General features: G+C 31.5%; 1 pseudogene; it reads left to right on the plus strand.

Moving 5' to 3' along the window:
- Window positions 1-559: 559 nt before the first annotated feature.
- The window catches only part of LOC149551698 (C4-beta,C20-epoxidase-like), a 112017-nt pseudogene continuing 85484 nt past the window's right edge, over window positions 560-27092 (plus strand).

A 27092-nucleotide genomic window follows, 5' to 3' on the forward strand; every position in this document is an offset into this window, starting at 1 on the left:
TTGCCTTAGGAAAATTCTTACACAGTATCATAGCTATACCAAATTCTTATAGAAGGGTTTCCCCATGGTAGTTATTGTGTTATGAGTTCATTGTTATTTTTATTATGTTAATATGCATTTCTTGAGATTTCTGCAATAGTTAGTTGAATTTTCATAATCGTCCTCTCAAAGATTATTGTAGGAAGCGATTTCATGCACCTTTGCTTCCTTACATGTTCACTAGAAAACTATATATATGTGGATGCCCATGAACTAGTAGTCTATACAAATCCCCAAAAACTCACCATAACTTGGAAGCAACTTCATTTCATAATTCTTTCTAATAGCCAATGTGACTCACAGGTACACTTAAAATGATTGTCATCCCAATAAAATAATCTATATTTCACTATAATAAATTCTAATAAGTTCTATTAGAAGTTTATTATTTTCCCTTTAATGGCGGAGCTTGTACCAACTGATGCACTTGGCTGTTAGATACACTTAACAAAAGAAAATAATAAATATTTCTTCATTATCTCCAACCCAACTGTTACAATTTTCATCTTTCCTAGCAAGTATGGTTGAGCTCCCAATAATTGATGTTTTTGCACTTCTATCAAAGCTTAATGATGGTGATATTAATCTTCACAGAATGTGCAATCAAGTAAAATAATCTTGCCAAGAGTGGGGAGCTTTTCGTCTAGTGAATCATGGAGTGGAAGAGGAGCTTCTAAACAATGTGGACTTAGTTTCTAGAGATTTCTTCAATCTCCCACCCCAAGTGAAAGAAAGAGCAGTTTCTCAAATATTTGATGGGTATTCAAAGAGTGTTGGTCTTTCATCTGGGGTGGCCATGAATCTCCTAGTAGTATTCACTTCCGATTCGCTTGATAAATATGCACAAAAGCTATGGCCCCAAGAAAATCTTGAGTTCTGGTATGTCTCTCATTAGTCTTTATTATGGATTTAAAAAAAATCAATTTTCTTTATTGAAGGAGTATTCATTTTAAATTTTTTATTGGAAAAGAGATCTATTGCAATAGTTAATATAATTGACAATTAATAGGATTATATAGTATAAATACATAGTATTGAAAGAATATTCAATTTATCTTTATATTTTGCAAAGTGAGATGGTATAATAGATAATTACAATCAGAGTGTGCATTTAGAATTTTTATCATAGTGGCTTGATATAACTATTGAGAATGTCGTTGTTATAAAAAAAGTCATATCATTTGATCTAATGTTACATTAGATTGTGTTACTTAGATTAGTTTGTGTGATGCATCCTTGTCTTATGAACTGATGTAGACCTTGTGAATCCTTTCATCTTTATTTTAGTTCTTGACTTGGTTTTGAATGGGGTTGTACAAGTAGAAGTGTATGGAGCTTGATTTAAGATAAAATGAAGAATATTAAACTTTCTTTGTAGTAGTTAGGCCCTGAAGATGGAATAGTTATTATAGGTATGTCTTGAATCAATGTGGATGCAAATGTAGTAGACTAATAAGTAGATCAAATGTCTAAATCTAAAATTCAAATTTTGATGCTCTAGAATCAAATGTGTTAGAGTGATCTTGCTACTACTTGATGGATGCTACTAACACATCTTCCCACCCCCCACCCCCAATCTCTGTCTCTGTCTCTGTGTCTCTCTTTGTTTGTCTCTGTCTCTGTCTCTGTCTCTGTCTCTGTCTTTGTCTCTCTCTCTCTCTCTCTCTCTCTCTCTCTCTCTCTCTCTCTCTCTCTCTCTCTCTCCCTCCCTCCATGGTGGGCTATGCCAAGCTACATGATCTAATCTATGATATCAAATTAGCTATAGATGTGGATAAATTCACATTATATCTATGTGGATTTGTGATAGTTGTACAAAGTAATGTAAACAAAGGTATGGAGTGTAACATACAAATTTTGTATCCCTTCATTTTACCTCTACTTGGTGTGTGTATAGATCTATATAAATCATGCATGCCAAAGTAAATATGTAGTAAAAAATGAATAAGCTTGAAAGAATATGATAATGGATCTTCGCATTATGGTTTGATAAATTTGTATAATTGTAAAAATAACATATTTTCACACAATTGGAGATGAGATATAAGTTGACATGTATCAAGTGTTAGTGCTAAATTCCTTTATCATCATTGAAAGCATTTAACAAGTGTGAAATGAAACTATGACAAGATGTCAAAGCTAGAACAATGTGTCTTGACATGTAAGATAGCGTAAATTTAATACTAGTGTGTCATTCACTATATATGTGCATCCAACAAGAGATAAAATCAATGTCAAAGGGGTCATGACCCACAATAAAATGAAAACTATTGTGTCCTGTATGAATATATTCATGGTAATGTGAAAAGGATCTTGTGATATGATACAATTTAAAATTAGAATCAATAGGCCCCATTAAAGTGTGCACATAAAAAAGTAAAATCTAGGGATCGTGGTACCTAAGTTGATGTGGACTTGGGGTTAGTTTTTACCCATGGAGCTAGTTTCATGCATAACCTCTATTAATTAAAAAAAATTCTAGAGTATTTCCACTTGTTGATTAGTGATTCATATTTTTCAAATAATTTTTTTCGTTCTTCACAACATGATTTGTTTTGTTGGATTGATTTATATGCCAAATTTTGTGTTAATTTCTTAGCAGCCAATAGTTAATACTTGGTTTGACACTTTTTGTACAATGATACTTCTCTTTTTAACTTCAAAAACATATACATGACTCTTTTTCATGTCAGATAGAGTGACTAAAAAAATAAATACTCATATTAGGTTAAGGTCTTGAATCCAAAGCAATTGATAAGTTAACTACTAAATTCTTGTGCTACTAGATTTTTAATAACACGATGGTTTGTACATAATGTACATTATAAATTTATCAAATCCTTAGGTGCCTCTCTTGATATTTTGAGAAATAAGTTAATTTAAAACTTTTAATTATCTTTAAGAGAATTCTAGTTATCCCTTAGAATATGCCACATTTTCTCTTATAAGTAAATTTATTGTATAAATGTAATATAGTGGAATTCTCCCAGTACATTCCATCTAACAATGTATATCCACCTTGTTGTATCTATCTGGAATGTTAACACTTGATATGAATTATTTTAGGCTACTCTCCTGTGCTAATTTGAAAATTATAACTATATATTTTATTGGATCTTTTATTTGGTCATTAGAAGTGTTTAGGGGTAAAATTGAAGCATTCAATAGGACAAGGTTTCCACTTCACACTAACATTTCAAATACAAGAGAAAGAGGGGCTCCCAAACATAACTCTCAATATAATCCAAGTTAGATTAGCAAAACCCAATGGGATAAAGGGATTCCAATGCTTAACTCAAATTATATCAAGTATGCAAGAAAGTCATCTTTCATGCATTGTCAATTTGATTAAAAATGTGTAAATATAAATGTCAAATTGAACTAATTGATTAAATAAGAAGAGTAAGATAGGCATATTTAATCAACTCGATTAAGATATAGAAATAGGAAATCAATGACATAGTATGCACCTTTAAATTTCTAAGAGAATATACCTTTTCACTTTTAGAATTGTAGATCTAAATCTGTGTCTGAACTTTCAATTGTGAATTTGTGATCACAACAAAAAATGCAAAAAAGTGTGTTTTTAGGCCTCAAGGAAGACGTTGGACAGGTTGTAAAGTGTTTGGATACTTTATGGGAAGATGTGTTGGAAATTCCTTCAACATTCCCCTCATGATTTGTTACAAGGGTTTAACTGCCTCATGTGAACTATAAGTTGAGTGGTTGTATTGAGAATTGACAAATCAATCTTTTGGTGCAATAACAACCCCACTCTAACAAGTGGTATTAGAGCTTGGTCATAGGTTTGAATACTCAGACCCTCAAGTAATTTTGAGGGCCCTTGGGGGGTGGACCCACAATAATGTGTTCTAGTTTTTTTTCTAAATTGATGCTCAACTGTGAATTTTCAAGAAAACTTTCACTTTCAAATGCAAGTTATCATTTAATAGTTAGGAATTTGAAGATGAAGTAAATTAGAGTCTTTTAGGATTTTTTGTGTAGATTCTAAATATATATTTTTTGAATTGATTTGATTGAATTATTTTTTCTCCCACTAAGATTGGTATGTTATCAAAAACCTGATTTTTAAAGAGTACTGACACTATTTTTGATACACATATTTTTTTCTACAATGGATATCAATGTGATTCTTTTGAATTTAGTTTGTTAATATCCATACTAAAACCATGGAGGTTGTTTGGTATCTTTATCCTTAGTATTTCACATTTTGTCAAAGTTTAAGGTTGACCTAACAGTAATTTTGACATACATGGATTTTGACACATGTAACTTATTATATATTTACTCGATTTCAAAATTTATTTTTCTGATTGAAAGAGGACTTGAATACGGGGAGTGTAGTTATTTTTCAAAAAAAAATCTCTTAGTTGGGTTAAAGCACAAAGCTGTATCACCCTTTTGTAAAGGAAAATGTCAACAAAAGTATAATTGTCCATCCTTAATGACATAAAACTGACATTATTATTTTGAATTTAAAAATGAATTAAACTAATTAAATGTGTATAAATGCATGAAGTTTATAATTATAATTTTTAATAATTATTTAGAATAAGAATTCATATATTTTTAAAAATTTTATAGACATATTTTTAGCTACTAAAAAACATTGAAAATTAAGGGTCTAGTTCCCACCACAAAACTATATGGAAATAAACTTATTTTCCTTTGATCTCAGACTATGTTATAGATAACATATATAGCTAGAATAATCAAAAATAAAAATAAGGTTTAGACCTATATTTTCTCTTTTATAATTATTTAAATTTCAACTCACCTGAAATTGATAGTTTTCATCTCCCACCACATCTTTCAAAACAAATCTATTCTAACTAGGAGAAGAATTATACATTCTACAAGAGGAATCTCTCCTCTAGAAAATCATATAATTTTAAATTTTTTTGATATTATTTAATATTTTTTCCTTTCTCAAAACCGACATCTTTTCAAGTGTTAAAATATGTCCTTGTAGAATTTTTAATGATAATATACTATATCTAATTAAAACACTATAAAATCTATATGAGAATATTCTTGACTCTGGGCTCTATACAATCATGTTTATATGTTATTAAAAAAAAAATCATAAAAAATAATAAGAGTTATTGAAATGCCACTTTTCTAAAATAGTTTTATTTCTTTAGTAATTGGATACAAACTAGTATAAAGCATGCATTTAATAGACATTAACAATTGGAAAAATGTGAAACCATATATAACTTAGCTAGAATGAATTTATCTAGATCACATGTTTGAAAAAAATTGAATTTTAGATAGAAATACTCAAATTTAGTCATTCTGATAAGTCAACATGAACGGTGACTGGGTTTTGTTCTTTTACCCAGTTACTATTTTTCCATGAGCATCCAATATAGAGGTTTATGTTTTATAACCAACCTCTATTCGATTAATGCAAAAAAAATGTATACTTAAAAAATTCAAAATGTATCAAATCTATAGTCATTAGAAAGTTCATTCTGAGTACTTGTGTCATGCAAAATGGCATGCCTTCAATGCTCCATCTAAACTTGGAAACCATGAAAACAACTAAAAATATTATAGACTTTGTAAAAGCCATCTACTTTGCTAGTTTCAATAGAAACTATTTGCAGTTAGTTTCAATTTTTTTGTGTTTAGTTAGTTTCAATAGAAACTAAGTAGTTTTTATATAAACTAAATAGTTTGTATATAAACTACTTAGTTTGGTTTCTGTCAAAACTATTTAGGCCGCATTTTTTTTGTTTAATTATTTTTGATCGAATCAAAAGTAGTTTCAATGAAAACTTTTATAGTTTCTATCATTCAACTATGTGATTACTTTCTATTGAAATTTTTGGTGCCAAAAAATTGTCTTGTGCAATTTTGGAGGAATTTCTTTCTCCAAAAAAGTGTAACCCACTATTGTGGGTTCACCCTAGGAGATTTTTGGAAATGTGTTTAGTGCTCCCCTTGGAATTTGTGACAATGGTTTAACCACCTCTTGTGTACTATAAGTTGAGTGGTGGTATCGAGCATTGGCAGTTCAATCTTTTGGTGCAACCACAACCCTACTCTAACAAGATGGACATGTCCATGGAACACTATTGCAAAATTGACCTAATTTCTTTGTAAATTTTTCAGTATGTAATTACCATATCTATGGTCGCAAATTCGACATCCTACTCTTGTACATAGTAAAACTTGGTTGTTGTTTTATTTTGATGTGAGCTTGCCTTGGTCAAGCCCTAAATTATGGAATCAACCTTAAAATTAAGGTATTAAAGTACTAATATGTATTAGGACTAAATACATCAATTAGAAATGCAATTGCCTTAGCAGATGCAATTAGCTTTAATATGTGACCAAGTATACAAATGTAATAGCCTTGACTCAAAGAAACCAAAATAAAACCATAAAAGTTAATACCTCATGAAGAGGAATAAATGTGAGATGCCTTGAGGAATAGTGGGAGATTTGAATGATAGATCTCCTCAGAAGACAAATTCCACTACCACCTTGAAGGAAGAAGCTTGATAAAAAAAGGAAGTGCTTGATCTTGAAGAATTATTGATGACACATGTATTCATTTAAAAAAAAAATTCTTGTAGAATGATGATGATAGATTGATGGATGAAAATTAAATTCCCAAGAATCCTTGTTTTTGGATAAAAAATAAAATAGGTCAACTTGGGAGCAAGATTAAATAATTTAAAAACTCGAGATAGTACAGGCCTCAGGACTCAAATCCCTAAGGGAAGAGTTTGACCTAGATCAACCTCTTTCAAAATAAATCAACCTATTCTTAAGGGTATTCCAAAAAAGGGATCTTAAAATCCTTGGAGAAGGTGCATAAAGATTTGGAAAATTATGAAATTGCCAAAGGATATGATCGAAAAGGAAAAATAGTACAAAACGACCATGTTAGATGATGAGAGATGATCTAGGAATTTGAAAAATGTTGGAGAGATAGATAGAGAGAGATGACATTAAGGAGAGTTGAAGTGCCTCAAAATGAAGTGCTTCCATTTTAAGACAATACATTTTATGCCAACTATACAAGAGCATGAGGCAAGTCATACTCTTGGTAAAGGAAGAAGGATAAGAGATGAAGAGACAAATGACAAGTCACAATGAGGTAGAACATCACCAAGACCAAGGGAATAAGCCCCCAAACCTTAGATCCTAACTCTATTACCATGCATAAGAGCATGAAAACAAATCAAAAGAAATGAAAGAGAAACAAAAATAAAATCAAAAGACTAAAAAAAGCCCAAATCAACTAGCGAAAGGGACCTTGATTGGAAAATGCCTTGCCCAATAATATCATATTTGGAAGGCTACTACAAAGCATAAGGGATCAGATAGGAAATAAAACAACACCAAAAAGGATGACATCCCTCATGATTCTATTCCAATAACATGGAAGTAGAGGTAGAGAGAGAGAGAGAGAGAGAGAGAGAGAGAGAGAGAGAGAGAGAGAGAGAGAGAGAGAGAGAGAGAGAGAGAGAGAGAGAGAGAGAGAGAGAGAGAGAGAGAGAGAGAGTTTTCCAACAAGGTTTGTGTGTCTTACCATTAATCACAAAAACCAAATATAGAAAAGAAGGATCAAATGGCCTAGCAAGTTTGTGTGCTTGGTAGTCAATCCTATGTTGGTGCTGACAAATTATGCATGTGTATATGCGTTTCAACCCACTAAAAAGTATAAATATGTCTTTATTCTCTATGGATGGACAAGGGTCCATTATCTATAGAAAAAAGTGTGTGTACAATGCATTTCTCTGGGATGGAGAAGTATCACTAATAACCATTAGGGAGTTGCATGCAAAATTAAAATGAAAATGTGTTTCCCTAGGATGGACAAGTCTCATTTATACCTATTAGGGAAAGACATGTTGCAATGTAAAAGTAAAATTAAACTATAGTACAAGGAGGACATATATATTCCCCCTTCCCAACGATGACTATATAGATATAGAAATCATAAGGAAGAGAGTCAAGGATAACCTTTTCTATAAATAATGTCATATCCTCTAAAAATAAATGTATGCCCCAAACTTAGTAAAGAATAATGGCTCTTGTAGGATAAGAAAATAGATAAATTATGAAAGGATATATCACTTATGGGAAGAGAACCTTGAAAGAAAGAGATCTTGTTAGCAAGACATCCACCTCTAAGAGGAATGTTGGAATGAAGATAAACATCTTCAACACAAAAGATTAGAAGAAGAATAAGAATGCACCTATTCAACCCCATGTGTACTAGTGGAATAGGGATCCTTTGATAAAGGATGACACATGCCTATTATATATAAGAGAGATTCACAATTAAGACACAATTTTTTACAAGAAAATAATGTCACTATACTAAGGAAAGTCAACCCTTAGACAAACATAGATAAATAATGTACAAGGTATATACAAGAACGAACAATGAGAAGTCCATGGAAGATTATAAAACAAAATCTTTTAAGATATAAAGATAAACTATAAGTGATAACCAAAATCTATTAATGCACAAAATAAAACATCCTATATCAAACAAGATGTATCATATAATAATGTAACACCATAGATAGAAGGAAAGACATTGCTGTGTCTGCCCTTGTTTACATTTTTCTAGATACATTGTTGCTATCATGGCCAAACTCTGTTAGGCTAGTTTTATGTTGATGGTTAGTAGCATTGTTTTGAGACTATCAAATATTGTACTATGGATTCAGTGATATATGATGAGATTACTTAGACTCTACATTTCATGTATGCATGATGATTATTACATTATTTTCGATTATTGATGATGATTAGTTAGATGGTTTATTATCACATATGTTTTCTTATGGATACTTACCCCATACTTGCATGTGTATGGTGTGTGTGTTTGTTCTCTTTATGTATGGCATTTCTAATGTGGTTAAGGAAGGGAGTAGTAGTCACCTGCTAGTCGAGATCTACACGATGCACCACTTACTACCATTGCCTATTTAGCTTAGCATATATGTATATTGTATGTACATGCATGGATTTTATGCAGGTTGCAGGTACCAAGTATTGACTTTCTTGAATTGCCAGGATGAGCGTACCCTATCGCACTATCTCAATGATGAGAGAGGGGAGATAAATTCTCAAGTCCAAATCCTAGACCCTTAGACCATCTGTCCTAGAAAGGTAGGACAAGTATCTAAGATGTTTTACTTATCGAATGCGTCAGATGACGTAATTCATGGTTTTGACCCCTTAGACTGATTTTGTATGGATTGTTCTATTATGGGTTTTAATATTTTATTTTGGAGGTCTTTGGTGAATATTCTATTAAATTAAGTCTAAAATTAAAAGATTTAATTATTTTGGAAAATAATAATATAATATTATGATATGTTGATATTTTGATTTTAACTAATTAAATGGAAAATTAATTGAGTAAAAGAATTAAATAAAATAAATTAAAATTACTAATAATAATAAATAATAATAATAAAATAATAAATAAATAATAATAATAATGATAAAAGAATTAAAATAAAAGTTATAAGTCTACCTAGGAGTAAGTGCACCCCTTGATTGCACATATGTCTACAATGCAGGAATTAGCGCACAAATTAAGCACATGGTGTCTACAACCTTGTGACTCATCTAGAAGGTTGGAATAGGCTCGTGCTTAGTTGTCAACACTTATCTTATCTCTTGGTTTTTTTTAGAGACATTCTAGGTGCTTCCTAAGAGGTCCTTATATTCATGCACTCTTAGAAGCTGGAGGAGTGTTTTGGGTGGATCTGCGAGTGTTGGAGAAGGAAGGGGCTTGCTCTATAGATTCTGAGGAGAAGTGAATTAGCATTAGTGTCTAGGTGGACACTTGTGATTTTGCAGATGTTATTTTGTATTCTTCCACTTCCTATCTTCTTTGTGTCTTCTGAATGCTTTCTAAAGATTTCATGTGTTGAATATCTTGGTTGTATGCATTCTTGTCTTGGATATTTAAATTCCTCTATGAGAAACCCCAAATGCGTAGATCTGAGGGATATATGGGATTAGGGTTTAAATGCTTATAGACAAACCTTTTAGATGGATTAAATAGGTAAATCTAAAGAACGATGGGAAAATTCTTATTTTACAAAATTGGAAAAGCCCTTTTTGTTTAAAAATTATGTATATGTTCACAGGCATTATTGTAAATGTTTTTAAAAAAAAAATATACATATATGTTTACAAATCTGAAAATATTTTTAAAAAATGTTGCATTAAAAAATATATATAATGGAAAAATGTTTTAACTTTGTTGTAGATGAAATTGCTTTAAATATAAATATATATATATGTGTGTGTGTGTGTGAATACGGAAGCGTTTTATATAAACGCTTATTGAAAAATGTTTTAATAAAATTATTTTGAATCACTTTTGGGAAGAGCATTTCTTTAAATAATTTTAAAAAAAAATTTATTAAATCGTAGTGGGAGGGACAAAACCCATGCCCCATGCGCTTTGCAGGTCACAGAGTACCTGCCGTCGCAGGTACTGCGATGACAGGGGTACTGTGAGGCCTCGCCCCGACCCTTCGTAGCCTTAGATATTACTTTATCATTTTAATACTCACGACTCGAGATGTCGAGACATTATCTGATACTTAGAACATATTATATTATTTCATGTTATGTGATGTTACTTTCAGATATATTGATGTTTGTCATTTAATGTTTTATGTATATGTATGTTGATGAAATCGGTAAATGTAGGATTGATGCTTTGATTTAAGAGATTTCTAATGGTTAAGAATTAAGTAGGATGAAAGAAACCCTGAGTGATGTATGTTCCAATTTATGTGAAATTTTGATACGTATATACATATGTACATGTGAATTTCGGGACTACTGATGTGTGTAATGAGTGTGTAGATATTTTGGCTGAGAAAATTGACAGAGGAACATAACTGATCTCTATGTGCTAAATTTAGAAACCTTGTTGTTCGTAATTCAAGTATTTTAACGGTGAGATGTATGTATTTTCTTTCTGTGTTCAGTGAATGTACATGTTCGTAACTATGTTCTTTTGGTGTCGCTTGACACTCATAAGTTGTTTATGTTCTTCAGTATGCTGATTAGGGTTAGTTGTGTAACCTTTGGACCCATGTTGGTTTAAGTTAGTGTTAGTTTGCTAATTGGGTTCTTAATCAAGTTTAGTCATCCTTAATTCAAATTAGTGCTTAATCTCTGATGTTAGAGTAGTTAGATGGTCCTATTTTAATTTCCTAACATTTGTTTGGCTCTAAACCTATTCCTAAGGCTTTAAAACTTGAAATATTTATACCCAAGGGGTATGGGTATGGGTTGGGGGTCTTTTCCAACCCCTAAGTCCCTTTTGTTAACTTTTGAGATCTCTCAAAAAGTCTCATTTTACCTTTGTGCGAAAATTGCAAGTGGTTACCATGAGTTGTCTTACCTTACCTCCACTTAGTGTTTAACCATAGTGTGGGTTGAGTTAGGAGTTTCTAGAATTGTTAGTGGGTGGGAGAAGTTATTGATCCCTTTGGTGGTTGGGTTTGAAGCTTATTTAGAGGCCCTTCTTGGACTAGTGGAGGTTGTTACCCAATCTCTACATTTAGAGAGGAGTTTTGAAGATTGAAGGAAGGAAGGGGAAACTCTACTCAAACTTGTTCATTTGCCATTACCTCTTTGTGCAGGTAGAAATTCTCATCTCCCTTGTTCAGATTTTATGTTCGTTTCATGCTTATGCTACCTTGTTGTTGTTTAAATTTTTGTATGTTTGTGGGTATGTTGGGATGCTTTGAAAACCATGTTATTTTGGATGATTTCTTTTCATGTTTATGTTTAAAATTTTGGAGATTTTCTTGCATGGGTGTTTTGGTATTACTCACCCTTGGATAGGGCAGAAGTGACCAATTTTGGAAAAGGTTTGTTTAGTCAGACTCCAACCAGTGTAGAGTCTCTTCTCAGGATGAGAAGAGGGAGAAAGGGTAGGGTGTTATGGGCCCCTACCTGTCAGCATAAACCCTGTATGATTATGGTATGTTGAAATGGAAGAACGAAAGTTCTTGGTTTATAGCCCCGATTGGGCATCTGTTTGGTGTTGTGCTTGACTTCTCCTGGTTGGAAGAATCCACCTTTTCCTAGTATTAATTCATTGTGAATCTTATAGTGATAACCTTGTGTGAATATGCATGGTTGATTTGTTTCTTGGTCATGCTTGTGGTCACCCTGATCAGATTTTGTTCCATCCATGTTTCTAGAAAAGTGTTACAGAAATTGTTATGAATCCCTTGCTGAGGGTCATGAAGAAAATTCATTTATATTGTTGAAATTTGGGATTGATATCCTATATAATTTGTATCTCAAAACTTTGTTGGATTGGCAATGAAGCCGAGTTTTCTTCCCGATTCTTTCTCAGCTGAGCCTTTGAATCAGGTTTGCCAATAAAATTGGTGTTGAGTATAATTATTTTTCATGTGATTTAATCATGATTTAAATTTAGATGGATGCACATAAAATTAGGATGGAATTGATGTTGATAAAATTTGGCAAAGATTTCAAGGTTTTCTTGTATGTTGAAAATGAAAATTACGATCATGCATGTAGATTTAGTTTCATGATTATTAGAATCAAACAAGTATTGCATTATCGAATAAAATGGATAATTCATATTCTTGGTATGTTAAGGTTGTAATTAGGCTTTATGGATTTTCATTTAAAAGAAATTATTGACAAAGGTCGAATTATTTCAATCCAAGTTTTATAGAAGAACAAATGATTTTGGTTGATGATTCAATTTAAGTTGTTTGAGATATCAATAAATCTTGTATGAATGTGTCTCAATGAATAAATCTATGTTTTAAATCCTTAAAATAAAATATACATTGTTTTAAAATCCATACTTAGAAAAATAAAGCTTCAAATTTTTTTCCCCAAGAGCAAAATGCTCTCTGGATTTTGCATGGAAGAAGAAATAAGTCTATTTGTGCAATAGAGAATATTCTCTGTGATTCTTTATTTTTGAATTTAAATTTGAAATTAATCATCAATAAATTAAATATGAATAACTAAAATAACTTAATAATGACCTCTAAATATCCTAAATATCTAATTTGCTACCCATAAAACTTTTTAACATTAATGCCTTATCTCCCTCCTTGGACGTCAGTTTGGAAGGAGGGTTTAAAAAATGTGTTTAAAAGTCAAAATTTGTTGGCACTTGGTGACATCACCGTACCTCCACCCTGTCTTGGTTTGCGCTAGCCCTCTTGTCATGGTAAATGTTGGTTTTGTGATAGACTTGTTTAAAAGTTTTGTTTTCCCCATCTTTTGTCTCATCATCACCTTGCATAGGGAAGGACCTGCACCTGATTCCCTTGGGCAGAGCACTGTACTAGTGGCAGCGCTTGAAATTGCACAGGGGTCTGGGGTTTGGCAGGTCGATGTGACTGGTGGGTGGAAGGGATATGGAGTGGGAGTTAAGTTAGGAGAGTAGAGTTAGAAGTTAGTGTAGGTGTTAGGAATTGTGTTTAGTTATGTTATGTTTGTTAGTGTTAGTATTAAGTTTAGATTTAGTTAGTTTTAGTTTTAATTATTTAGTTGTTTAATTATGTTGTTTAAAATTATATATATATATTAGTAGTGTTAATTTATTAGCATGTTTTAGAAGTAGTCATTAAAGTTAGTTTAAAATGTAATTAAGTCTAGATTTATGATTAGTCAATTATATTAGATGTAGTTAGTTTTGTTTTAGATAAATTTAGTTGTTTTAATATTAATGTTAATTTAATTAGACTTGGAATATTATTAGTTTTCAATTCAGTTATATGTAAAATTGAATTTAGTATTTAATTTAAGTTAAATTTCTTTAGATTTAAGTTAAGTTTTAGATTTTAGAGATGTTAGTATTAAATAGTATTTTGTTAATTTGGTTTTAGTAAATTGCTTTATTAAATTAAATTAGTTTAAAGATAGTTAGCATTAGATGTAAATATTAATGGATTTTATTAAAGATGGTTTGTCCCATGTATTTTATTTTAGTAAGACTAATTAATAATTTGTTTAATTAATGATCTAATATCTAAAGTTATTTGAATAATTTAGAGATATTGTATACCAGTATATAAAATTACCAATGTGATAAAACTTTTAATTTGATTGTTAAATTAATTAACCGAGTTAATGATGAAAGATAAATTAATGATTAATCCATGCGGAAGATTATAAACTTAAGATGAAATGTAGAGCACCTTTACTTAAACTGAGATCGCAAACATATCTACTTAATGAATTTTAATTATTGTAAAAAAAAAAAAAAAAAAAAAAAAATTTTTGTGTGTTTTTGCCCATAGTTTGGGTATGACAGGTACTCTATACCTGCTATCATCGCAGGCCCTACGATAGTAGGGTACTACGTACCCACGATAGCAGGTGATATATTTAGTTAAGTTTTTTAAAAATAATTTATGTTATGTTATATGTGTTATGAAATCAATTTTTGAATATTTTGATTTTCATAATTAATATTATTAAATATTATTAAGTTTTAAATATTAAATATTATATATATTATTATTAATAATTAATAATCATTATATTTATTATAAATAAATTTTTTTTATTAGTTTTTTTCTTCTTTAATAATTAATTGTCTTATAGTATTTTAGATTATTAATATAAATTTAATTCAATTGTTTAATTGAATCCAATATTGTTCTAGAATGAAGGATAATAATGAAAAGTTTGTAATTGTTCATGTTTAATTGGATCACGATGAGGGTTATTGTCCAAATATGTATTTATCCTTTGAGAACTTTAGGAAAATTGATTTAAATGAGTTAGGGGTGGGGGAAATCTTTAACTTATTAAAACTAATACACGGGTTAGTTATAAGGAAGATGAACAATGTTCCTTCACTTGATATTTTAAACAAAAACAAAAACTAAAACCCCACACTTAATTCAACTATGTGATTTAAACAAACCAAAACATGTGCTTGCATTTTGTGTTTTCTCTATGCTATCTATTTTGGGTTTTTGGGTTGACTAGATTGTTGACCAGTTATAGGATGTCTACTAGAGGCTCAGGGGTTATGATTTGTGATTTCATGATGATGTCTTTGATCTCGATCTTTTTTAAAACCAACCATGGTTGTGAGATGACATGCTCTATGGTGTGTGTAGTTTACTGATTGATATTGTTTCCAGTCTTCTTGTGTAAGCTATGATCTATGTAACCATTTATGAGTTATCGACAAATTGTATTTGGATTACTTTCCAATTGCCTTGATGGGACTAAATTTTTTATTTGATCTTGGTGATGTCATGAAGTGACATGTATGACTTGACCATTTTGGAGTCTTCGATTAGTATTATTTTCTTGATATGCCTTTTTTATTGCTTGTTGAGAACCAATAGATATTGTGATTATCATTGATACCTTCAGTTGCCAATAGAGAACTATGATTATCAATGGATGCTTCTTAGTTGCTTATGGAGATTTGATGCTCTTATTGTGGATTATCTTTTGGTATTTTCCCAGTCACTTGTATAGGACTGTGGTGATTTTGTGATTTATTATTCCATGAGCCTAGGGTAGGTTATCTACTTTTAGTGTTAGGAAGTGGCTTGCAATGGGGGCTGGGGTCCTAAGTGGCTGCCATGATAACTCATTTTAAGTTATTTAATAAGTGAAAACATTACACTTAATACTGACTTAAATGAACCTAACAAGATAATTGCTTGTTCTCGCCCATGCCTCGAGTGCTAGTACATACTAGGATGGGAGTAGAGAGAATGCTTGGTTGCAACCTTGCATTCCGTAGTATGCCTCATCAGTACGAGAGGATACTAGTGGCCGCATAGGGATCACTAGGGTGCCAGAGTCTATTGAGAGACTACCAGGGTAACTCTAGCATGATTTGTGCGATGACACTTTCCCACTTACATAGTAGGTTCCTACATGTCTTTGTTGTGCCTCTAGGATTAGATGTTGATTTATGTTGGAACCTTTGAGTTAGTATACTTTTAGGATTCCTGGACTTAGAGAGTATTTGTGTTATGTGATTTGATATCCCATTTGGGACTTGAGATTATCTCCTCAGTGCGGTGGGAGTGGGCCATTTAGGTTCCACATGGTCGGGTGGTAGTGTTTTTTCACTCTTACCATTTGAGATCGGTCTGAGACACCATGTTTGATGCATTCTTTGTTGGCATCTATCTTTATTCTGTTCTTGGATTATGATGGTGGACATGTATCCTTATATTGATGATTAGCATATGATAGATGTTGTTAGTTACTTATCTTATGTTTTAATTTACATGATTAGATTTCTTATGTATATGTTGTAGCATGTTAGATTTCTTTCTGCAAATGTTGTAGTATGTTTTAGGAGTGACATTCCTATTATGATAATACCGATGATCTCTTTGGTGACTTGGGATGCTACGCACGGAGGGATGGCTAGGGCCCACAATGGTCTAATGATGCTATTTATGGTTGGGAGGAACTGCGCACTTAGATAATTATGTATTATGATGTATGATTGTACTTTACGATGAATGTTTATATCTTCTATGATGTATGGAACATGTTTCATTTACTTTATTGCACTTGCATCATGGATTAGAATAGGATGATGTACTTTACTTTCACATATGTATATTCTTTCATGTCTTTCATACCATGTGGCATGTACAGTGGATGATTGAGCATTTTGAAATGTAGTTTTACTAAGGGACATTTGAAACAAAAATATATTGTTTAAGAACTTTGGACTTTTCATTATTATTTCATGTGGATGTGGTATTAGATGGAATTAATATTAGTTAATTTAATGGTGATTCAATGTTAAGGGATCCTTAAGGAATTTAACTTGTTATGCATGTTCATGTATACTTTCAGTGGAATGTTGTTATTGCTTCCGCTACTATGTGTATGTTATGAATGGTTCAACTTTCATGTTTCAAAAAAAAAGTAAAAAAATGCTACCAAACTTAGTGAAACTTTAGGTTAATTCTTTTGGATCCCTTGGTGGGGTGTTACAGACACATCATATGATATGTAATTCCAAGCACATAATGTGCTAGAAAAGATAACACATAAGAAGTAGACTATATATGATTATTAAATGATAAACACTAAAATCCAAGACATGAAAGGACATTGGTAGTCAATGAAAATCACATCTTGCATGAAACAAAGCATTACATACCCATAAATAAGAACGTATCATGATGAATGCAAATATAGAGAGAAATTAAAGAGGGAGAGAAAAGGATCCATGTTATGCCTATTGCTATAGGAGCATCCAACGGTGTAAGAAAAATCCTATATCACCCAAAAATATGTTTAGAGATTGTTTCAGTTTATATGTTTGCATTTCTTAATACCTATTTGGGAAAAATAGAGATTCCAACTCTCAAATTTATATTATTACTTATTTGGGTTAGTATTTTTGTACACCTCGGGATACACACAAATGTAGAAAATTGGTTATTTTATTATTATTTTGATTTCAATTCAAGAACTCCAAAAAAGAATCAGGTCAAAAGGTTTCACGGTTTGAAAGTTATGGAATTTTTAAGTTGCTCATAGACCTCCTTATTAGAAATAGATAATACTTTTGAAGGGGGTTGGGGTGAATTAGTATTCTACAAACTTTTTTCCACAACTGAATATTTTTACTTACTTTATAACTTGCATATGAAAGTAAACTAACAATGTTGAATAGTAAATATAACCATACATATAGAGAACTCATAACACCATTATTTGTTAACTAGGGAAACCTTGGCCAAGGAAAAACCCTAGTAGCAATGGTACCCACTAGATGACTCACTAAACAATAGGATCTGTAATAGATATTGATCCTCTTAGGAGTCTATGAAGTACATATAGTGTTTTGAGTCCTTGTTAGAGGACTAGGCCTTGTTAGAAGCCTCAACCTTATTAGGAGTTTCTAGATCAATTACAATGTATGCAAGAAGAGCCCATTGCCCCAACATGCAATTATACAATTCAATTCCTTCACAAAATAGATATGTATACAATACTTGTTTGCTACTGTAACTCACAATTTATTTGATCTTGCATCATATTTTGCATCACATAAGGCTCGTAGATGATTTTGACAATAGTTCACATGTCACATCTAATTATGCAACTTGCAAAATATCTGTGCATTATGCATTCATTATGCAATACACTTTTTCCTCATTATCTGTGCAACATAAGATCTTTACTTATATCTTGTGCATTTACAAATTGTTTCTTAGCTGGTTTCCATGTCTTCACACACTTGACATAATATAAAATAATATCCACATAGTCAGCTAACATGACTTAGTAATTATTTTGAAACAAAATAATTCCTAAAGTCGTACAGTTTTGTTTTCTACTATGCTTTGTTCTGCACTATTAAAACCAACACAGTTAAAATTATTGTAACTTGTGTTGTATTGACTGTACACACATGCACACTAGTACACATAATCATGAAAATATTAAAAATATTTTCTTAACTATGCATAAGCTAATTCTCTATGCATTGTCTGTACTGTTAAGATTTGTTCATTGTACTCCTACAAATTGTCTAATACTTAAACAATTTTCTATCTCTGAATACATAAATGAAATGCTACACATATATTGTCATAAATTACAACCATCAATACATCTAAATGACCATATTACTAACAATATCCCCCTTTGGCATTGATGATAACATTTGAGAAAATTGGCTAAGTCCCAAAATGATGTCATACAAAAAAAAGAAAAAAAAAGAAAAAGAACTATACACAAATTACCTTCAAAACATAACAATTTTATTCATGTTTTGATGGATCATTACATTCCTTATCACTCTTTTACATGATACATACATAAGCTCCCTCTTACATATACATTTACATCTATACAATTTTCTTCTACATAATAACACAATACTCCCCCTTTGACATCAATGGCAAAGGTGTCAAAAAATGTATCACAAATACTTGTTGCCTACTATTGATCAGATTGTCATTCTGGATATGCAATCTAAAAAATCAATCTTCAATCTATCAAAGTCCTTCTTCTAGTTGCCTTTGATTGTATTTGATACAGTTGATGAGTGCACAAAGTACATAGGATGCCACTTTAATTGCGCTCAAGTCAGTATAGGTGAAATTGTCATAGGAATTCTTTGTTGAAAGACATTCCTCCAATTACTTCTACAAAATTACAACCTTGGATGCTAGATATTCTCTAAGAATAGAGAATCTTCTTATACCTTCTCCTTGTCAAATTCAATTCTTTTGACAATATTGTGGATCTTCTCAATCTCATTCTCAGAACCTTCAATTCTAATCTTTGGTTGTTGCAATCTTGTAGTGAGTGACTGAAGCTCACTCATATGGCCTTTGATCTTTATATCAAGATTATATAATTAATTATAGGACATTGCAAAATGTCCATACAAATTCTTACTTTCAGTAATACACTATCTCAATTCCTTGATTTTTCCATCAAGTGCCTCCAAATCATTGCGCACATTAGTGCACACTATGTTGAATAGGACTGCATCATGATTTCTCCATGCTTACGCTACTGCTACTTCAGCTAAGGTTGTGAATTCCCCATCAAAATTCTTCACCAAATCTTTTGCTTTGGCTTGCAAGTTTGGATTAGCTATAGTTGTGGAAACTATCTTCTGCATGCACTCCAAGATTTCAACAAGGGTCTTCTGCAAAGACTTTACAGATTTTTTTTTCTTAAACAATTTGCTCAAGGTTCCCAATAGCTCTTTTTGATCTTCATCATTAGATGGAATAGATACTATGTTCGAGTTGCTAATACTAATGAAGACACAATAGTCTTTATCTATTCCTCTATATTCTTCTTTTCCTTAGCCTCTTTCTTCTTCTTCTCTTCTTCTTCTATCTTTTTCTTCTCTTCTTCTTCTCCTTTTCATCTTTCCTCTTCTTTTCTTCATCTTCTTTCCTTTTATTTTCTTCATGTTCCTTTCTCTTTTTTTCTTCTTCTTCCTTCTTTTTCTCTTCCTCTTCATCATCAGAACTGGTATAGGTAGTGATATTGGCAACAATATTTTCCCCATACGCTACAAATGGATTCTCCTTTGTGTCCATAGTTATGTGTGCACTATCCACTTGTATGGATTTAATATCCATAACAATGTGAGGTGGAGATAGTGTTTTTTGTGTCCCTTCTATCTCTTCATCTTCATTGGAAGGTGTATCTTCTTGTACATATACTGGACTAATAGCCTTTTCTTATGCACTCTCCTTAGGTACTGAGGACATATATTTCACTATAGCGTCCTCTATTTCTTTCCTTACCTCCTCATAATTTCCTCCCATCAGAATAATTTCTCTTCTTTAATTCCTTAACAAGGGCTACCCTTCAAAATTATCTCAAATTCCTCTTTTGATCCAACATCACATAATTTATTTATGGATGTGATCTTCATATTCAGATCTTCTTCTACTACCCTTCTCTTTCTATTGATCAACCTATTGTATAGGTCTTTAGGAATCTTATTCTGAATGCTATCAAATCTCTTATTTCCTTAGAATCATATTTCTTATTATGGCATTCTCTAATTGCCTCCTATTCATACTGCTATACATGCTATAAAATTTATTCAACTGAACAATATTGTCATCATTTATAATCTTCATATTCAAATTCTCTACCTTTGGTTTCCATACCTTCTTACTTGTGGCTGTCTTGGCTTTCTGTGTATCTTGCTCAATAGGTTTATCATCATCATCATCATCATCATCATCAGAGCTTTCAGAACTCCTCACTGGCATGGTTTTCCTCATTTTGCCAGGTCCATTGCTGACCTACTTTACTATTTTCTTTGCTTGAAGTGATGGTTCTTGCATAACCCTCACTAGTCTCCCTGACTTCCTCTATGTAGTAGGTGCTTCCACCTCTAATTGCCTTCTTTCTTGCTCATATCTTGATCTTATAGGTTGCACTTGTGCAAATGCTGCATATGGTGCAATGGGAGCATGTACACATGGTTGTACCACTGCTACTCCTTTTGAAGGTCCTACTACTACAATTGGTGTTACTGCCAACACTTTTTTCTACCCATTGGCATTCATCTCATGATGTGTAACACAAGAAAGGAATGTAACAGAGAGAATATAAAGTTATAAGAGAATGCAGATTCATAAAAAGGATTTTGAATGTATTGAACAAGAGAAAAAGGTAATATTATGTCTCCCTAAGTGGTCTCAATTTATATGTGATTTCAAGAAAACATAAGATTGCACTTGGGATGCTAATTTGTAAGAAACACTTTAAATGAATTTAAGAACATATCTCATCATATAAAAGGAAAACAAGTCAACAAAGGGATAAAATATATCCCATTATATTGATAGGAAGATGAAATTGGGTCCTTGCCCCACAAGTGAGGAGACAAGGGAAATGACTATTATGTTATTCACAAATTAGGAAAATAAGCCAATAGAGAATAGGCTAGAAATGTCACATAGTGAGAAGAAACATAATAGGGATTTAGATGTATCAAGTAGATTGCTCAAGAAAAATATTCCATGCATCATTACAATTTATTGAAAACGTACCATATGCAATGAATTCTTTATATTGTGTAAATAATAGTGTATAGAAAAAGAAGATCTTATAGGTGTACTTAGAATAAAATTTAAAGAGAATCATTCAATATACTTGTACTCATCAAATAAAGGCATCCGCATTACAAATTCAAGGGTGTTGGTGTTCCTATAGAATGTTGGTGTGAAATCTAAGGTTACACAATATTGAAGAGTTGGTAACACACCCATAGGGTCAATGTGTGATTAAGGTTCTTAAGTTCTAAATTTGAATTTGTGAAAATGAGACCATAATGATCATCTTTTACAACAAGATCTAATTTTATTTGAGACATGTCTTAAAATGAACAATAAGAAGCATCAAGGGTGTGATCCATTACCTCTAAGATACTCTTAGGAGAAGGACAAACATAACTCATCAAGGTCTCATCTATAGAAGGAATGTAAATAAAATATATAGAAAGTGGTTGATCATTATAAACAATAACCATATCACCATCCAATGCATATAGGTTTCTTTACGAGGAAGGGAGTAATTAATGTCATTACCTAAGGTTTTTGTTAGGATTAGAGCTTGACATAAATAAAATTACATGCAAATATAACCAATACAAAAAGGAATAAAGCACACACAAGAAAATACAAGACACAAATATTTAACATGGTTCACCCAAACCTTGGGCTATGTCCACCAAACAACTAGTCTAATATTCTTATTATCTAATGATTTCAACTTGATTATAATCTGCAATCCCTTGCAACTCAATAGTGTTGCCAGAAGCTACTAAATCATCATACATCATAAAATTTCTAACCCTATGACATTTTATATAAGACTTATGTCACTTAAAAAATTAGGGCTAAAATATGTTACCCAATAGAAAAATAACTCTCGAAACCTTTTATAATCATTAAGTCATTTTTGGCCTTGTGGGGCTTTGCCCTTCAACTCCACCCTGTATCATGACAAGGAACATGCCTTAGGATCTTCCCCAAGACCCTACAAGGGGCACTACCCCTTGATCCAACAAGGGGTATTGTATCTTGACCCCATCAAGGGGGTGCTACCCCCAAACCCCCATAAAAAAATGTGGGGGGAAATCACATCGGATGACATGGGGAAAAATTAACCTCTAAGTCTAATTAGACTCCACATAACAACAATTTTATCCCAAATAGTAGGATTATCCATGTTAGGAAAATCATGACTCACTAGAGCTTAATCAACATCATCTTTAAAGAGATGAGGACCAATGAAAGAATACATGGAAGTGTCATCATATCCATTAAATGTAACATCTTGAAGATCATGAAGAGAGCTTGAAAATTAAGATAACCCATCCACTAAAAAGAAATTTGATGAATATGAAAGCAATAAAATCTAAGTGTTTAGAACACAATGTTTTTAAATTATCCCAATGTAGATATATGAAATGAAATCTATATGAAAAAAATGTAAATGGTAAAGGAGATCTAAATACCACTAATGAAAATAATAACATACAAAGTAGATTAGATACAAAGAATGAATATATGTCCAGAAAAATGGCAGCAATTGGGTTCACCAAAATATTTAGGTGAAATTGATAAAAAATAAGAGATATTAGGGAATATAACTCCGAAATAAAAATTTGGAGATGTGATGGGTTCACCAAAATTTTGAGTGGTAAAATGGAAGCACACAATAAGATGCGGCTTTGACTTCACACTAGCATTCAAATATAGGAGATAGAGGGGCTTCTAAATATAACTCTTAATATAATTTGAGTTAGATTAGAATAAGCAAAAGGAATAAAGAGGTGTCAATTATAAACCAAAATTATATGAAGGAAGAATGCAATAAAGTTTCTTTTCATGCAAAGTTAATTTGATTAAAAATGTGTAAATGCAAATGCCAAAATAAATAAATTGATTAAATGAGAAGAGTAAGATAGATCTTGGTGTTACATATATGCAATCAACCCAATTAAGATATGGAAATTGATATAGACTAAAAAGTGAAATCAAAGATAAAGTAACCACCTTAAAATATGCAAGGGAATATACCTTTTCACTCCTAAAATCATGGATCTGAACTTGTGACTGCAAATTCATGATCACAATAGGACCAAAAAAATGTTATTTTTCTTAGGCCTCTAGGAAGACATTGACCTAGTGGTAAACTATTTATAAACTTTATAGGAAGATGGAAATGTTCCTAGGATACTATAATAAAATTGACCCAACTTCTTTGGAAATGTTTTGACAAGTAGTTCCCAGATCCATGGTTACAATTTTGATATCCTTCTCTTGCACATAGTAAAACTTGGTTTTTGTTTTGGTTTGATGTGAGATTGCCTTGGACAACCCTTATATTCAATAGATAACCTTGAATTTGAGATGTAGAAGTAATTATATTTAGTGGGACTAAAAATATCAATGAGAAATAAAATTACCTTTATGGATGCAATTGGATTTGATATGTGATCAAGTATGAAAACTTAATAGCCTTGAGTCAAAGAAACCAAAATAAAACCATAGAAGTCAATACCTCATGAATAGAAATGTGTGTGACATTAATTTATGAAGAATAGAATAAAATTAATTATTTGAATGATAGATCTCCTCCTTAGAATCCAAACTCCACTACCACATTAAAGGAAGAAGCTTGATGCAAGAAGGAAATGCTTGATCTCGAAGAATGATTGAGAACACTTTCTTGAAATCTCATGAAAATGTATATGCTTTTTATTTATTTATTGTATAATTATGATTATGGATTGATGGATGAAAATTAAATTCTCAAGCCTCCTTATATATTGGTTTTCAGGATAGAAACAAAGTAGGCTGATTAAACAATTTAGAAATGTGAGATGCTTCAAAGCCCCGAGACTCAAATCCCTCAAGGAAGAGCTCAGCCTAGGTTGAAATATTCTAGAAAAGGTCAAAATAGGTTAACTTGTTCTATAATAGGTCAACCAAGTGAACCTATTTATGAGAGGGTCCCAAATAATGGGTAAAATAGAAGATATGACTAACAAGGTAAAATAGAACCTAAAGGACCATGCCACAAGATGAGAGATCATCTAGAAATTGGGGAAATATTTGGAAGGAGAGGTAGAGAGAGAGGTAGAGAGAGAGAGAGAGAGAGAGAGAGAGAGAGAGAGAGAGAGAGAGAGAGAGAGAGAGAGAGAGAGAGAGAGAGAGAGAGAGAGAGAGAGAGAGAGAGATCAAAACCACATAAAGGAGGGATAAAAGGTCTCAAAATGAAGTTCTTCTATTTTAAGATGGTACAATAAGTTTTTATAGCCATGTTGTATAAGTTTTTGTAAGTATCCCTGTGAAGATAAAATATTTATAGCCCAACTCTTGAATGAAAACATCAATATAAAATCAAAATGTACCATGATTCTATCAATGTGATTGTATTAAATAAATACACTCATTAATTGCTACTTTTAAAACTATGAATCAATTTTATTGTATGCTTTGTTAATACCTAGTTTGATTAGTACCACACATAATTTTTTCATTGATTGAATGGAATATAATGCATTCTTAGAAATGATGACTCCATTTACAAAATATAAATATGGAAAAAATCATATTTGTTTTCATTAAAATAATATTAGGAAGAATTTTTTTCGATATGTTTTCTATTACCTTTGTAAAAACCTTGTAAACTATATTAGACAAGGAAATGGATTAGAAATCACCCAAATATTTAAACACATTCTTCCTTGGGATGAGGGAAATAAAAGTATTATTTCTTTCTTGCAATAGGAGAGTTGATTTCTTTGAGGCATCATTATCTTTAGCCATGCCTTTTCATACAATATTATGACATTTTTAAAGAAACTAATTAAAACCTCATTAGATCTAGAAGCCTTCTTTGGATGTAATTAGAAAATTACTCCTTTAATTAAAATAAGAAAAAATAAATATTGAAGGAGTTTTCCGAGTCCTTATTACCATAAAGGGAATATTTTTGATCAATATCTATTATGTTATAAGTTATGAGCTCTATTTATTGTAATGTAATTGTTGAAAAAGGAAACAATTTCTTGTTCTATGCTCTCAAGGTCCTCTATCCTTGAATTGTCAAACTTATTTAGATCTAAAATGCAACTTAAATTTATCCCTTCCTTGGAGATATTATGGAAGAATTTGGTGTCTCAATCACACTTATCAATCATGTATCTCTCAACTTTCAAAAAAATTCCTCTTCATCCCAAATTTTATAATAGGATAATATGAGTCCCTTCTCTCTAATAAAAGTGTCTAGGTTAATGTCATCATTTATAACTTCCTACACAAGGGTTTACATATAAGTTTAGATCACATTTTTTTGTTTTGAGGATGTCTTTGAAATATTTATTGTTATACTATTTTAGCTCTTATTTTAGTAGTTTTAGTGTCTTTTTCAAAATAACATTTTAGATTCTTTGATGTTCTCTCCCACCATTCCTTTACAAGTTTGAAAAAAAATGGATCTTTCATTCACATGTTCTCATATTGGAAAGGAATCATATGTGGTTTGTTATGTCCTATAATTTGAAATGATGTGAAGTGATTTGAACCAAAGCAAGGTAGGACCAAACATTCAAATAAAAATGGAAAATATGTTAGATCTCTACAAAACAATAAATCGGTCAAACTTTTCTACAATGTGAATTAAACCTATGCACCTATTGGTTTAAGAATAATTTCTATCAAATCCAATTTCCTAAATATTTTGGGACTTCTTTTTTCTTCCAACTCTACCAAACTTGTCATTGTTGTAGAGGATGGTATCAAAATCACCACCAAGGATAAAATATTGACCAAGAAGGGTTTTAAAAATATTCTAACTTTCTTCACAATTTCATTTTTTGATGTACGAATTCAAAACCTAAATAGTGATTAGATCAGAAGATAGATTAAAAATAAAAATATTGAGCTTACAACCCAACCAATTTGTGCCCTCCACTAATTTATCCATGTAAACAATATGTGGGATTCATAGTATAGTTAACCCACTATATGCACCCTAGGCCTAAGTTGAGAGGCCTTTTCCATACCTTCATCTCATCTTAAAAAAATCAAAATACAAATTAGTTATTTTTAATTTATATGAGAATTACAGATCCCTTTGGTAATTTAAATTTGCACTTGACCAAACACTATTCATTAAATCTATTTTGGGTACTAATATTCTATGTTATTATCCTCATGGTTCTTTAGAAAGGGAGTGTCATTTCCTTCATCTTATCAACAAGGAAATCTTAAATTGAACTCTGACTTCTCCGTCTAAGGCATGCTACTCGTAATGAGAAGCCTTTGTGGTTTCTCTTTTCCATAATTAAGGATCATTGGTACAACTAGAGTTTGATTTATGCCCAAATTTTTATAATTTTCCCCAAGGGACCTTAAGGAATTAATTTCACCAAATTTCCACAAAGTGGATTCTACCAATTCTCTAATACCCCTTCATCATCTAGAAATTCCAATTGAGGATTGAGTCATTGT

The sequence above is a fragment of the Cupressus sempervirens genome, chromosome 6, assembly GCF_028749045.1.
Source record: "Cupressus sempervirens isolate cs-2001-9-10 chromosome 6, ASM2874904v1, whole genome shotgun sequence".
Taxonomy (NCBI): domain Eukaryota; kingdom Viridiplantae; phylum Streptophyta; class Pinopsida; order Cupressales; family Cupressaceae; genus Cupressus; species Cupressus sempervirens.